Source organism: Bubalus bubalis, chromosome 2 (assembly GCF_019923935.1).
Source record: "Bubalus bubalis isolate 160015118507 breed Murrah chromosome 2, NDDB_SH_1, whole genome shotgun sequence".
Classification (NCBI taxonomy): Eukaryota; Metazoa; Chordata; class Mammalia; order Artiodactyla; family Bovidae; genus Bubalus; species Bubalus bubalis.
In genome coordinates, this window is record NC_059158.1 from 156199298 (window position 1) to 156214014 (window position 14717).

At 44.9% G+C, this 14717-nt stretch overlaps 1 pseudogene; it reads right to left on the reverse strand.

Annotated features, from left to right (window-relative positions):
• Positions 1-12866: 12866 nt before the first annotated feature.
• Positions 12867-13507, reverse strand: LOC102409938 (annotated as a pseudogene).
• Between the last annotated feature and the right edge of the window lie 1210 nt (positions 13508-14717).

Consider the following 14717-nt stretch of genomic DNA (forward strand, 5'->3'; position numbering starts at 1 on the left):
CCCTAGGTTGGGAAGATCCCCTGCAGGAGGGCATGGCAACCCCCTCCAGTATTCTTTCCTGGAGAATCCCCTGGACAGAGGAGCCTGATGGGCTATGATCCATAGGGTTGCACAGAGTCAGACACGACTGAAGCGACTTAACATGCACACACAAGTATCAACAGAGCATAAACTGTTATAATTATCCATTCATCTGACAGGATTCAGCCATGTAACTAATACAAACCATCTCCTCCCTGCAGATTCTGCTGGTAGACACTGGGCTATTGTCATTCAAATACATCAAACGTAGTACTTATGTGACCGTGATAGGCAGGGAGGGATCCTCCCTCCAAAGGGGGTTTTTGAAAAGGACAATAGAAAGAATTATTGAGCTGGGAGAGGGACAAATTGAATGTTACATTTGCTCAGTACATCCCATGGGGAGGACAGTCAATACAGAATAATCAGCCCCCCAAAATTACTTATCCTCAGGACGCAGAATCCTGTGGAAAACTCTGGGTCAAGATCTCTACTTGTAGAGACTGTAGGGATCCAACTTTTAACTCAGCAAGTAACCAGAAGAAGAGAGGGTATTTTTCTCCTTAGCTCAGGTATTGAAAAGAAGGCACTCTCTCCTCATCAGTTCTCAATCAGCAGGCTTTTCTTGACTTTTCAAAAACTGCCTTATACAGTTGACCCTTAAACAGTGCAGGAGTTGGTGTGCTGCTCCCTCGCAAAGTCAGAAGTCTGAACTTACAGTCATCTCTACACTTGCTTCCTCCATATCCCCTGTCTGCATCAGTGGCTTCAAACAACCTGAGAATTGTCCATACTGTGGTACATATTTGTGGGAAAAAAATCCATGTATAAGTGGACCAAGCAATCCAAACCCTTGTTCTTCAAATGTCAACTCTATTTCAATCAGGGACCCATCTGTGTCGGTGAAGCGACTTCCCTCCATTGGGAAGTGGATATAACTGAGCAGGGTAGACTCAGACAGGTCTGCTTGGTTCGCTGCAGTGCCTGGACCTCCCCTTTCCCCAAATCCTTTCCCACCTCTCCTTCTCCCTTTTCTCAAAGTCCTATATTCCTAGTTTCTTTGTGCAGAGAGCAAAAACTGATAAATCGCTAATATGATGTTGATTTAGTTTAGTGTGTTACTCCTCTTGGCTCTGTGTATGATTTAAAAGAGGAAACCAAAATAATGTACAGATCTTCTTTGACTTACAATGGGTTCGTGTCAGATAAACCCTTCATAAATGGAAAAGATCATAAGTTGAAAACACCTTCAATACACCTAACCTACCAAACCTCCTAGTTTAGCCTGCTGCTGCTGCTAAGTCGCTTCAGTCATGTCTGACTCTGTGCGACCTCATAGACGGCAGCCCACCAGGCTCCGCCGTCCCTGGGATTCTCCAGGCAAGAACACTGGAGTGGGTTGCCATTTCCTTCTCCAGTGCATGAAAGTGAAAAGTGAAAGTGAAGTCACTCAGTCGTGTCCGACGCTGTGCAACCCCATGGACTGTAGCCCACCAGGCTCCTCCATCCGTGGGATTTTCCAGGCAAGAGTACTGGAGTGAGGTGCCATTGCCTTCTCCGAGCTTAGCCTAGCCTAGCTTAAACATGCTCAGAACAATTACACTTGCCTACAGTTGGACAGAATCATTGAACAAAAAGCCAACTTTATAATAAAGTGCTGAATATCTCATGTAATTTATTGAATACTGTACTTAAAGTGAAAACCAGAATGCCTGAGCAGATGCAGGATGGTTGTAAGTGTATTGGTTGTTTACCCTGATGATCACAGGGCTGATTGGGAGCTGACTGGTAGCTGCAGCAGCTACCCTGCTCAGCATCACAAGGTGGTACCACATAGCCAAGGTGGCTAACCCTGGAAAATGTCAAAACTCAAAATTTGAAGTCTGGTCTTTACAGAATGAGAAGTGCTTTTACACCACTGTAAAATAGAAAACGTCAAACTATCATAAGTCGAGGACCATCTGTATTGCCCATAATGGGATTTAAGGAGGGAATGTCCAGGGATGGGGGAAGGGGAGAGATGGTCCCCAATCACATCAGTGAGTTAGTATTCTCAGACCCCAGAACTCAGAACCATGCTGTTCCAGTCTCACTCCATGGCCGTGCATGGCACTCAGCATCCCCACCATTCTATCCAGCCAGGCAGGGCTCTGTCATTGTTGACCTCTGGTCATTTCTTCTTTCAGAAAGAGCCCACTCTCACCATCTACTCTGGAGCCTTCCCATCTCTGCCCCGCCCCTCAACTGTTTCCTGTTGAAGAATTCACTTTTGGCTTCCTAAAATTATTAAGAGTGACATAAATATATTTGGCTTGGTGCAGGGAAGGGAAGCACTGAGAACGTAAGTCCTTATTCAGGGACTATGGCCAAATTTTCTTACTCCCTAAGAAGGAATGATGCTAAAGCTGAAGCTCCTGTACTTTGGCCACCTCATGCGAAGAGTTGACTCATTGGAAAAGACTCTGATGCTGGGAGGGATTGGGGGCAGGAGGAGAAGGGGACGACAGAGGATGAGGTGGCTGGATGGCATCACCAACACGATGGACATGAGTTTGAGTGAACTCCGGGAGTTGGTGATGACAGGGAGGCCTGGCGTGCTGTGGTTCATGGGGTCATAAAGAGTTGGACATGACTGAGCAACTGAACTGAACTGAAGAATTTCTCTAATTCCCATATCTTTTTTAAGACTGACTCAAATCTTATCTTGACTCAAATCTTATCTTCTCATGGGGTCTACCCAGAGCAATCTTAATGAAAACCACACCTGTTTCTCACCCCTTGCCCACACTCCCAATTTCTCTTTCCTTTCTGCCATAACATTTACCAGTATTCAAAACACAGCAAAATCTACTTGCACATTCTGTATATTGTTCACATCTTTCTTTTCCCAACGGTTGTAAGCTTTATGTGGTTTAGTCACTAAGTTGTGTTCAATTCTTGTAGACCCAATGGAAAGTAGCCTACCAGGCCCATGGGATTTCCTGGGAAAGAATATTGGGGTGGGTTGCCATTTCCTTCTGCAGGAAATCTTCCCAACCAAGGGATCGAACCCAGGTCTCCTACATTGCAGTCAGTCTCCTGTATTTTCAGGTGGACTCTTTACTGACTGAGCCACCAGGGAAGCCCATAAGCTTTATGAAGGCAGGAATATTTCTTTTGTCCATCAGTGTATGCCAAGTGTGCCTAACACACAGGAGGTATGCTTGCAGTTAATACTAATAATCTAATAATATGCATGTGTGCTCAATTGTGTCCAACTCTTTGCAGCTCCACAGACTATAGCCAACCAGGCTGTCTGCTGATAGGGTTTTTCAGGCAAGAATGCTGGAGCGGGTTGCCATTTCCTCTTCCAGGGAATCTTCCAAACTCAGGGATCAAACCCCTATCTCCTGCGTCTCTTGCATCGTCAGGACGATTCTTTATCACTGAATTACAGTTGACCCATGAAAAGCACAGGTTTGAAATGTGTGGGTTTACATATACACAGATTTTACTTAATAGTAAATACTATAGTACCACACCATCTGTGGTGTATGGATGTGAGAGTTGGACTGTGAAGAAGGCTGAGTGCCGAAGAGTTGATGCTTTTGAACTGTGGTGTTGGAGAAGGCTCTTAAGAGTCCCTTGGACTGCAAGGAGATCCAACCAGTCCATTCTGAAGGAGATCAGCCCTGGGTGTTCTTTGGAAGGACTTATGCTGAAGCTGAAACTCCAATACTTTGGCCATCTGATACGAAGAGCTGAGTCATTTGAAAAGACCCTGATGCTGGGAAAGATTGAGGGCAAGAGGAGAGGGGGGTGACAGAGGATGAGATGGCTGGATGGTATCACCGAATCAATGGACATGGGTTTGGGTAGACTTTGGGAGTCGGTGATGCCCAGGGAGGCCTGGCATGCTGCCGTTCATGGGGTCGCAAAGAGTCAGACACGACTGAGCGACTGAATTGAACTGAACACCATCTATGGTTGGATGAATCTATAGATATGGAACCTTGGACATGAAGGGGTGACTACAAGTTATACATGGATCTTTGACTATGTGTAGTGTTGGTGACCCAAACTTGGTGTTGTTTAAGTGTCAACTGTAATGATATAATTTAGGTTGCTAATAATAATAATGGTTGTATGTTATTGATGGGGCTTCCCCGGTGGCTCAGATTGTAAAGAATCTGCCTGCAATGCAGGAGTCCTGGGTTTGATCCTTGAGTTGGGAAGATCCTCTGAAGAATGGATTGGCTCCCCACTAGACTATTCTTTCCTGGAGAATTCCATGGAGAGAGAAGCCTAGCACAGTCCATGGGGTCCCAATGGATAATAAGTAATCTTAAAAGCACAGGTGTAAACTGGAGAGCCGAAGGGGCAGGGACGACCACCCTGTGCTGGGCACTGCACAAATTTTCTTGTTACTGCTCAGTCACTATATTGTGTCTGACTCTTTGTGGCTTCCTTGTCTTTCACTATCTTCCGGGGTTCGCTCAAACTCATGTCCATTCAGTCAGTGATGCCATCCAAGCATCTCATCCTTAGTCACCCCTCTCACCTTCTGCCATCAGTCTTTCCCAGCATCAGGGTCTTTTCCAGTGAGTTGGTTCTTGCATCAGGTGGCCAAAGTATTGGAGCTTTAGCTTCAGCATCAGTGTTTTCAATAAATATTGAGGGTTGATTTCTTTTAGGACTGCATGGATACCCATGTTTACTAATACAGAGCTCCCCATCCCCACAGAACTTCTAGAACAAAGACCTTTAACTGACAAGACATAACCTAACAGTTAATCTTAAAGTTTGGTCTGAGTGGTAGCAAACTAACACACCTCCTCCCTAAGACCCCTGGAAATCTCTACAGGAATAAAGACATACTTCTCCAGTGGACTTACACCCCATAGGCTCTCCTCCACCACTGCACTCCGTTCACTAAGAAAACCTTCAAGGTGTTCAGAAACTCAAGCAGCTCTTGGTCGGGAAGCCTTGGGGAGCTGCTGTCTCCTCACCGAGGGCCCTGCAGCAGTCCTGGACGCCACTAACAAGTCCATCACCACCTGCCATAAAGTAAATAAATCCACTGTGGTCTGGACAGTTAAAACTGCATTAAAAACAATATATATGGGCAAATGGAGCCCATGAGACAAGAGCAGGGTTGCTGGAAAAGTCATTGACTCAGAACAAGGGACTGGGTTTGGCCGGTGCATCTTACCAGGCCTTCGTCAGCCCCAATCATTCAAATCCTACTTGTCTCCTAAAATCTAAAATGGTAGCCTCAGCACTTAGGATCCTCCCTTCTTCTGAGATAGAAGGCAGCCTCTCCTGGAAAAAACTCTGGAAGAGCATACACTCAATCATTAACAACAGTTGCCCCTGAGACAAGAGCTCCCAGGAGAAGCTTAGGGGCTGACTTTTTTATTTTTAACTTTTTATTTTGTACTGGGGAAGGGAAAGGCTACCCACTCCAGCATTCTGACCTGGAGAATTCCATGAACTGTATAATCCATGGGGACGCAAAGAGTTGGACACGGCTGAGCAACTTTCCCTTTCACTTTCTTTTCATAGCTGATTAACAAACAATGTTGTCACAGTTTCCAGTGAACAGCTAAGAGACTCAGCCATACATACACATGGATCCATTCTCCCCCAAAACCCGTTCCCATCCAGGCTGCCACATAACACTAAACAGAGTTCCCTGTGCTGTAGAGTAGGTCCATATGGGTTATCCATTTTAAATACAGCAGTGTGTACCTGTCCATCCCAAACCCCCTAACTATCCCTCCCCCCTCACCCAACCATAAGCTTGTTCTCAAGTCTGTGAGTCTATTTCTGTTTTTTAAGTTCATTTGTATCATTTCTTTTTAGGTTCCACATATAAGGGATGTCATATAATATTCCACAGAAGGACTGCTTTTAAACTCATGCATTTCTGAATTTTACAAAGGTGTCAAAATAAGTAAATATTAGGGTGGAGGTAGTGAGTATGAGGATTAATGGAGCAAGTCTGTATTACTTCTGTAATTTAAAAAAATCCATCACAAGTCTCTTTTTTTAGGGGTTATATATGGGAGGATAAAAGTAGACAGAAGTGCCATGACCGTATGGAAATTCTCAGTGAGAGGCGGCTCCAGCCTGCTCCGGTGGGTAGCATGGAAAATACAAATCTCATCCACTGGGGGACCCCGGAGCCACATCATCCCAGGAACCAGTGTCTCACCTCTCAGATGGAGCTGCACACCTGGGATTCTTCTGTGTGTCTTAAGCCTCAACGAACCCTGTCCCTATCCACTCCTCAAACAATTCTACCCCAGAAGGCAGCCTACTGTGTCCTCTGCCAGTCGGCCTGCCCAGGAGCGGGGCTACTCCCAGTCTATCTCAAATGATCCCTTGTTTGCAGGACACCCAGATCTGCTGAACAAACTGGTTTAAGCCCTCAAGTCTCATTCCAATGGGATATAGCAAAGCAATTTATGAGAAGTCGTGTCTGGAGGCAACAGGAAAATGTGGGTCATAGAAGCAGCCTCCTCCAGGGGCTGGCTGTGGCGTGGAACTAGACGTCTGCCCCGGGGCCAGGCGGGGGACGGGGCTGGGCTACCTGGGCTCCACAGAACCACAGCGGGCCCCATTCACAAAGCCACACCCCACGGCCCAAAGCCTCCGTGCTGAGGGCACCTTTTCCAAAGTGTGGCAACTCAGACATGTAACCAGAAGGAGTCTGCATTTCCCTGTGGTCAGTGTCTGTGACTGAGAAGGAGGCAAGACTGGCATTGCACAATGACTTCCAGAACTGGAGGCGACTATGAGGTGGAGTCAAAGGGGGATTTCAAACTGGGCTCCACAGAGGCCCAGGGGTCAGAGCAGGTATCTCAGGGGACAAGGGTGAAGCCAAGGGGTGCTCTGGGCTGCCTGTTTTGGCTTCATCGAAGGCCGATCACTATTTTACCTGTTTTCTATCTGACTTCTCCCCTGTAAATGCCAGCCTGCCTTGCAGTCCAGCCTCACATGGAGTCGTGTTCAAAGAAACAACTGTCCATCAAAAAAATACATATAATCCAAAGCAATCCAAAATCTCTACTCAGCCTCTAAAGAAAAAGCCAAAGGGGCAAAGTGCATTCTTAACAAACACCAAATGAAGTCGCTCAGTCGTGTCCGACTCTTTGCGACCCCAAGGACTGTAGCCTATCAGGCTTCTCCGTCCATGGGATTTTCCAGGCAAGAGTGCTGGAGTGGGTTGCCATTTCCTTCTCCAACGAACACCAGGATGCCTTTAAAATCCATTATTCCTTATCTCTGCCATGTTCAATATCCTCAACATCCTCAACACAGATAGCAGCTGCTTTCTGAAATCTTACTGTCCTTCCTAGTCCTAAAGCCAGGCCAAAAACTTTCCACGACACGCAGCCTGCATGGTTCACCCCCCTCTCCCCTCGCTCTTGCAGCTCAGTTCACCACTCCGCATCTCAGCTTAGTCTCCAGCTCCACTGGCTGGCACTTGGGGTTTTCCCCTTGCACTATACAGGAAAGCCCAGACACTAGTGCAATAAGTATGAATCCTTCTTCCTTAAAAGGCAGGGGAAATGGACACAGACTACGAATTACAATACAGTGTGTTTTTTTGTTTTTGTTTTCTTTTTTGTTTCAAGGCCCCACAGAAAAATTCATTTTTAAAAGGATGCCACTGATCTTGTCCATTCTAAATGGAGCCTCTGGGACAAAACTCTAACAGGTAAGCACTCTCCTCTATACATTCAGTGACAAGGAGTTTATTACTTCACAAAGCAATATGCATAATTTGGGGCCAGTTTTTATTTATGGAAGGCCTTCCTTAGCCAGATTTTTGGCAGGGTTTGAGGTCTGGCCAAAGCTCTTTCTGCTTCAAAATATTTCTCCCCATCAACCAGCAGAAATGTCACCAGTCTAATGTTCCCGCACTGACTTCCCAAAGACTGGGTAAATATAAATATATTCCCTAAAACAGGTAAAACCTTCAGTCGCTGACACCAACCTCATTCTCTGAACTCAGTTCTTAATTTAGCTAACCAGGCAAGCAGCCATGCCCCGAGGCATTATGTGAAGCGTGAAGAAGGCAAAGATTCCAAAGTGTGAGGTGACCAGGAGGCAAAGCCCAGAGAGAACGCACAGCAAAGTGGAGGGCCTGGAGCAGTGGGAAAGGAGTGATCCAGAGATGGGCCACGTGAGAGACCCCAGCCCGAGCCCCAGCCCCCAGAGCAAAGGCCTGACCCACCAGACACGACCACCCCAGGAGCCTTGAGCTCTCATTATTAGGCGACACTACAGATCCAGGTGTGCTTTTTTTTTCTTTAATTTTTTATACAATTTTGAGAGGTTATTTTCTAGCTATAGCTATTATATTGGGTATATTCCTCATGTTGTACAATATATCTTTGAGCCTATTTTACATGCAATAGTTTTTACCTCCCCCAACCCTTTATTGCCTGCCCCCCACCACTGGTAACTACCAGTTGGTTCTCCATATCTGAGTCTACTTCATTTCTGTTATATTCACTAGTTTGTTGTATTTTCTTAGACTCCATATGTAAATGGTATCATATCATATTTGCCTTTCTCTGTCTGACTTATTTCACTAAGGTTAATACCCTCCATTTTGCTGCAAGAGGCAATGTTTCATTCCTCTCTTGGACTGAGTATTACACTGTGTAATAATGTACCACATCTTCCTTATTCATTCATCTGTTGACTGATACTTAGGGTGCTCCCATATCTTGGTAATTGTAAATCATACTGCTATGAACACTGGGGTGTGTAGATCTTTAGGAATTAATGTTTGGGATTTTTTTTTTTGGCGGGGGGTATATACCCAGGAGTGGAATTACTGGGTCATATGGTCGCTCTGGACTTCCCAGGGGGCACTAGTGGTAAAGAACACACTTGCTAATGCAGGAGATGTAAGAGATGCAGGTTCGATCCCTGGGTCAGGAAGGTCCCCTGGAGGAGGGCGTGGCAATCCTCTCCAGTATACTAACCTGGATAATCCCGTGGACAGAGGAGCCTGGCGGGCTACAGTGCATGGGGTCACGAAGAGTCAGACATGACTGAAGCGACTTAGTACACACATACACGCATGGTAGTTTTAGCTTTACTTTTTTGAGAAACCTCCATCATGGTCTCCACAATGGCTGCACCAGGTATACTTTCGAGTGAAGAACTTCCTGTGGGCCTGTCCTCAGCAAATGCTTCAGCGAACACACCAACTCTTCTCTCTTCTCCTCTAACAACCCCGCCTGCCCCCTCCTCACCTGCTTCCAAACACCGCCCCACCCTGTTATCCCTGGTCTGTCTCCCGCTCCCACCTGCTGCACCCCCTGGTGGGCTTCAGGGCCTTGTCCTGACCCAGGCAGACTACATCCATGCCCAGTACTCTGGCTCTCCTGAGACTTTCCCCTCGACCAGCCTTCATCCTCTCCCACCGGTCTCTAATTGTCCCTCATCACTAGACCTCTTGTCCTCAGCCTCCGACGAACTTTAGCTACTGAGTAGTTTGCCCAGGGATACCTTCTCTGCCGAACATCACCAAACCCCACTGCTGCATCCTTTCATCCCCAGGGTTCTCTAAATGTGTTCACTGAGTGAGTGAGTAAATGAATTATGAATAAATGAGAAAAAATATGAGAATAAATGAGTGCATGAATAAATGAATGAATCATTGAATGCTTTACAAAATCGGGCAGGGGATGTTGTAAAAACTACCAAATAGAGGTTCCCTTGAGTGACACAAGTGTTCAACAGTAGCAACAACAACAACAGAAAATATCTAATGAGGTTAACGCCCATTATGTAGCCATCCTTGGAGCCCTATCTGACTCAAGAACTATGGACATTCATTATTTTTGTCCAGTTGGCATCCATTCTCTTTCTTCTGATTTTCCTCAGGGATGCGCAATCAAGGCAAGGGCTTCTCTGTGGCACCATGACCAAGAGATGAGCTGATGGTCCAGTTTGGCTGTCCAGGTTCTCCCTACTTGCACTGACCCAAGACTGGAAATAATTGGAGCAAATTGCTCCAGAAGTCTGTACCCTGTAGAGACTGGCCAGTTGTTTAAGAGACCAGGTGGCATCACGTGCCCTGGATCAAACAAGGATCTACCACTTATTATCCATGTGTCTTTGGTTTAGAGTTACTTAACTCCTCACTGCCTCAGTTTCCTCTTCTGTATAAAAGCAATATGCAATGCCCATAGTGAAAATATAGATTCAAACTCACAAGACAGCCATAGGCTCTATAGTTTGCATCGGTTTACTCAGAACCATATCAGATGTTTTTCTTCAGCCCAGAAGCCCTGACAATAATCCACACAGAGAGTTTCAAGTACAAGGAGCCAACAACTACTCCAGGCAGGAATTTCTCTGGCTTGAAAATATCATGACCTCCCCTTTGGAAGCTAGTAGTTTCTGTAACAATTCCTTAGGCATAGCTTACAAGTCTCCACAGAGAGACATGCCAGTTGTGAGAATTCAGAGAAACCCAAAACGAGAGCTTCCTAACAGGTACACACAGTTCTCCCAGTCTGGGGGCCATTTACCAATCAGGGGTCATTTTTACCTGAAGTGATGCTGCCTGGCATTAGGCTTGACACAAATCATTGTATCTGGTCTTCAGAGTGGCAGTTAAGCAAAGGTCAGATTGTCACATTGTGTGGGAATTTGGTTTTCTGAAAACTTTCACCCAAACAATAATAACAGTACCCACCTTACAGCATTGTAGGGAGGGTCAGATGAATTAGTACATGCCTGGGGCTTAATAAGGGCTGGAACATAATAAGCTCTCAAAACAAACAAACAAAAAAAGCTTCTATTACTGTAGATTTGGGTATCTGCTTGAGTTTCTCTCTTTTCCAAAACATGATTATTCCATTTTTTTGTTCTTTTAGACAGCAGTAATCCTTCCAGTAAGCTAACATTTTGCCTCAGTTGATCAGCATAACTTTCTACTGTGATCAACTCTGGTTACCCCAGAGGAACCAGACAAAAATGAGCCTGTCTGAACCAGGTGGTCTAGTGTGACCTGACTCTCAGGCCCTCTCCTAAGTGCCAGATTTCTAAAATGACCACATGAGGGACTTCCCTGGTCATCCCGTGGCTACGACTCCACGCTCCCAATGCAGGGAGCCCAGTTTCTATTTCTGATCAGGGAAGTAGATCCCACATCCTGCAACTAAGAGTTTACACGGCGCAGCTAAAGATCCTGCATGTGACAACAAAGATTGAAGATCCTGCATGTCACAACCAAGAGCCGGTGCAGCCATGTGTGTGCGTGTGTGTGTGTATATGTATGTATATATACATGCAGTTTGAAAAAATAAAAAACACCGCATGAGAGCCTGAAACATCCAATGTCGTGCTGGTCCAAAGAGACAGAACCAGAGCATAAGGCGCCTTTGTCATCGAGGATGAGAAAGGTAGAAGCGCCTTACTGGGCTTCCCTCCCTCTGAGGTTTCAGGCCATTGTGTTTCTTAGTGACTTGGAGGCAGGATGTTATCAGAGAGCACAAGTCTCAGGAGAGAGTCACTCTGGGTGGGTGAGTTGTTGGAGCAGCTCACTAAGGAGCAGGAAGTGAAAACTCAGGCAAAGGAGCCCAAGATGCTCCCCCTGGTGTCCTTTGGGCAGAGCAAAAACCGCAGTCCAGGGAGAGGTCCGTTACAGTAAACCTGTCCCTAGAGGAGACACAACACACACACCAGGTCCATTTCTTTCTCCTGCCACTCAGAGGACAGGAATGAACGAATCAACAGACCTGTGACCCCTCCATTTCAATGAAGTAACCGAAGCAGCATGACTCACTTGAAAGCATTTCTCCTCTGTCTCCTTTTCACAGTCATGGTGTCTGGGTTTGGAACTGATAATTCCTCCCCTGGCCCCAGCATCCCCATGTCCCTTACCTGACACCCGGCGTCAGGTCTGGCTTCCATCTTCCTGCCTCTGCCCCTCTGACTCAAACAAACAGGGCGAGAAACCACTGCAGCTTTCCTCTCCTGTCAGGTTGGGTGACAGAAGGGTATTTCTTATTAAAGCAAGTTTTCATGCCTGCTCTCTGAGTCTAAGGAACATTGCCTGATGACCTATTTAGAAAAGGTGAGAGGACAAAATGATGTAGAAAACTAGCATGTGTCTTAATACAGGCTGAGTCTCCATCACCACCTTTCCCTTCAGAAAGTCAACCAGAGGCAGCCCACCTGTGCAGCCCACCTATTGGGCTCAGACTTCTTCATTGTCACACTGTCCTTCCTGGTAGACACTGGTGCTTCATAAGTGCCACACATTTTCTTCACACAGATCTCTTTCAGTATCCACAGGGGATTGGTTTCTGGACCCCCGGGCACGTACCAAAATCCATGGATGCTCAAGTTTCTTATATAAAATGACATAGAATTCGCATATAATCTCCACTCTACTTTAAATCAGCTCTAGATTACTTATAATACCTAACACAATATAAATGTTATTTAAATAGTTCTGGTAAATACAATGTAAATGCTATGTAAACAGTTGCAAGTACACAGCAAATTCAAGTTTTGCTTTTGGCAACTTTCTGGAATTTTTTCCCAGATATGTATATATATGGATCACTTTGGCTCAGATGGTAAAGAATTTGCCTGCAACACTGGAGACCCAGGCTCCATCCCTGGGTCAAGAAAATCCCCTGGAAAAGGGAATGGCAACCAACTTCAGTATTCTTGTCTGAAGAACCCAATGGACAGAGGAGCCTGATGGGCTACAGTCAGTCCACGGGGTCGAAAAGAGTCAGACATGACTGAGTGACTAGCACTTTCACGTTCACATTTAATAAACACAATGTATTTATTGTATTTGTATTTATTTCACATGTAATAATACAATGCAAATGCTAAGTAAACAGTTGCAAGTACACAACAAATTTGAGTTTTACTTTGGGGAACTTTCTGGAATGTTTTCCCAGAGAGAGAGAGAGAGATAACAGCTGGTTCTCAACTTATTAAAAAGGTTGATTTAGGCATCAGCAATGGTGACTTCCACCTCCTCCTGGCTCAGTACTGATGGAAGTGATCTGCTTGACAATCTCAGAAGGACTGTGCAGGCCCATGGGTCACTTGTGGATCCTCACCTGGAATCGACACCAAGTCTTAGAACCTTCATCACACGGAGTTTTCCTTGTAGTTATTCTCAGTCTTGGTAGGCATCAGAACAGGTCCTTTCACTTGGAGATCCCTTTCTTTTGCGCCTCTGATCAGGTCAGCACATACCTTCTCCAGAGATTTCACGTTGCAGCTGGTGATGGTGATCTAATCTGGTGAATGGCCACCTCTGGCTCCATGGGAGTCTTGCTCTTGTCTTTAATGGCCATGGATGCTCTGGTTTCCTGACCAACTCGTTCTTCTGCAAGAGTGAACAGCGGTGAGTCAGGAGCAGGAGTGGGTGGCCCAGCGTTCCACTGCAGCGGAAACCGTGTTTTCCTCAAAGAGCTCCCAGATACTTTTGATCTGAGGTTGGTTGAATCTGTGGATACAGAACCCCCAGATACAAATTGCTATCTGTTCTATTAGTTACCTATTAATAGTGTATTAATATTGTATTATAATATTATATTATAATATTAATATTAATTAATAATATTAATTGTATTAATATTGTAATATAATATTAATATTGTATTCCAAAATTATCATCTATCCTTTTAAAACATATATTCTTCCTTACTTTCTCCAAATTCAAAAGATTCATGCAGTCATGAGTTTAATGTACTATTTTTATTATTTCCCTAACACTTGAAGATTTCTCACTGTATATCAGGTCCCTCTCTAAATACTTTATCAATATTAGCTTATTGAATTTTCACAACAACCCTCTGAGGTAGAAGCTACTATTACTCCCATTTTACAGATGAGGAAATTGAGGCTTAGACTGATGAGCAGGAAATCACAGTAGTTAGTAGGACTGGGATTGGACTCCAGGTAGAAGGGCTCTAGAACTTGAGTTTCACCTGAGTTTAAGTTAATTCCTATGCTATTCTGCTATATCCTTTTTTAATACAAAGATTTTAAGCTATTAGAAAGTTTTCATTTTAATTCATATACTGTCTCAAATCATCTCATAGACCACTCAATTTTACATCAACACTTGGAGAAATACCAGCTGAGTGTAAAAGAATTCTGGATTCAGAGAAGACTTGATTTCAATTCCCTTTTCACTCCTTACTTGCTTTGTAGCCCTGAGCAAACTTCCTGACCAGTGTAAGCCTCAGTATCCCCCCATGGGGACCTTAGATAGGAATTCCTACTTCTCTCACTGGTGGTTGTAGAGACTGAAGAAATCATGCCACTGCAAATGCTTTGGGAAACATTATGGCTGCAAGTCAACATCATCCCCTCTAATGATGAAGAAATGTTTAAAATTAAGGAAATGGTGCCCCTACTTTTTCACTACAAGCAGCCCCTGCTGGTTGAAAAATCTTTCGAATAAAAAAGTAGATCCTTACGTTTCCTTTGTGCTGTAGAGGCTGTTGCTGCTGCTGCGAATCCAAAATAAATTACTTCATGAAGTAAGGTCTGCTTATATTATCCCACTACCTGATGACTTCCTGTGTATAACATTCAAATACGAGCATCTCAGCCAAAGGTCCATAAAGCCACTTCCCCCACACTTTACACTTCACCGTGCTAAACATCTGCTTTTCTTGGCCACCTGAGTTGATGAGTTTCAC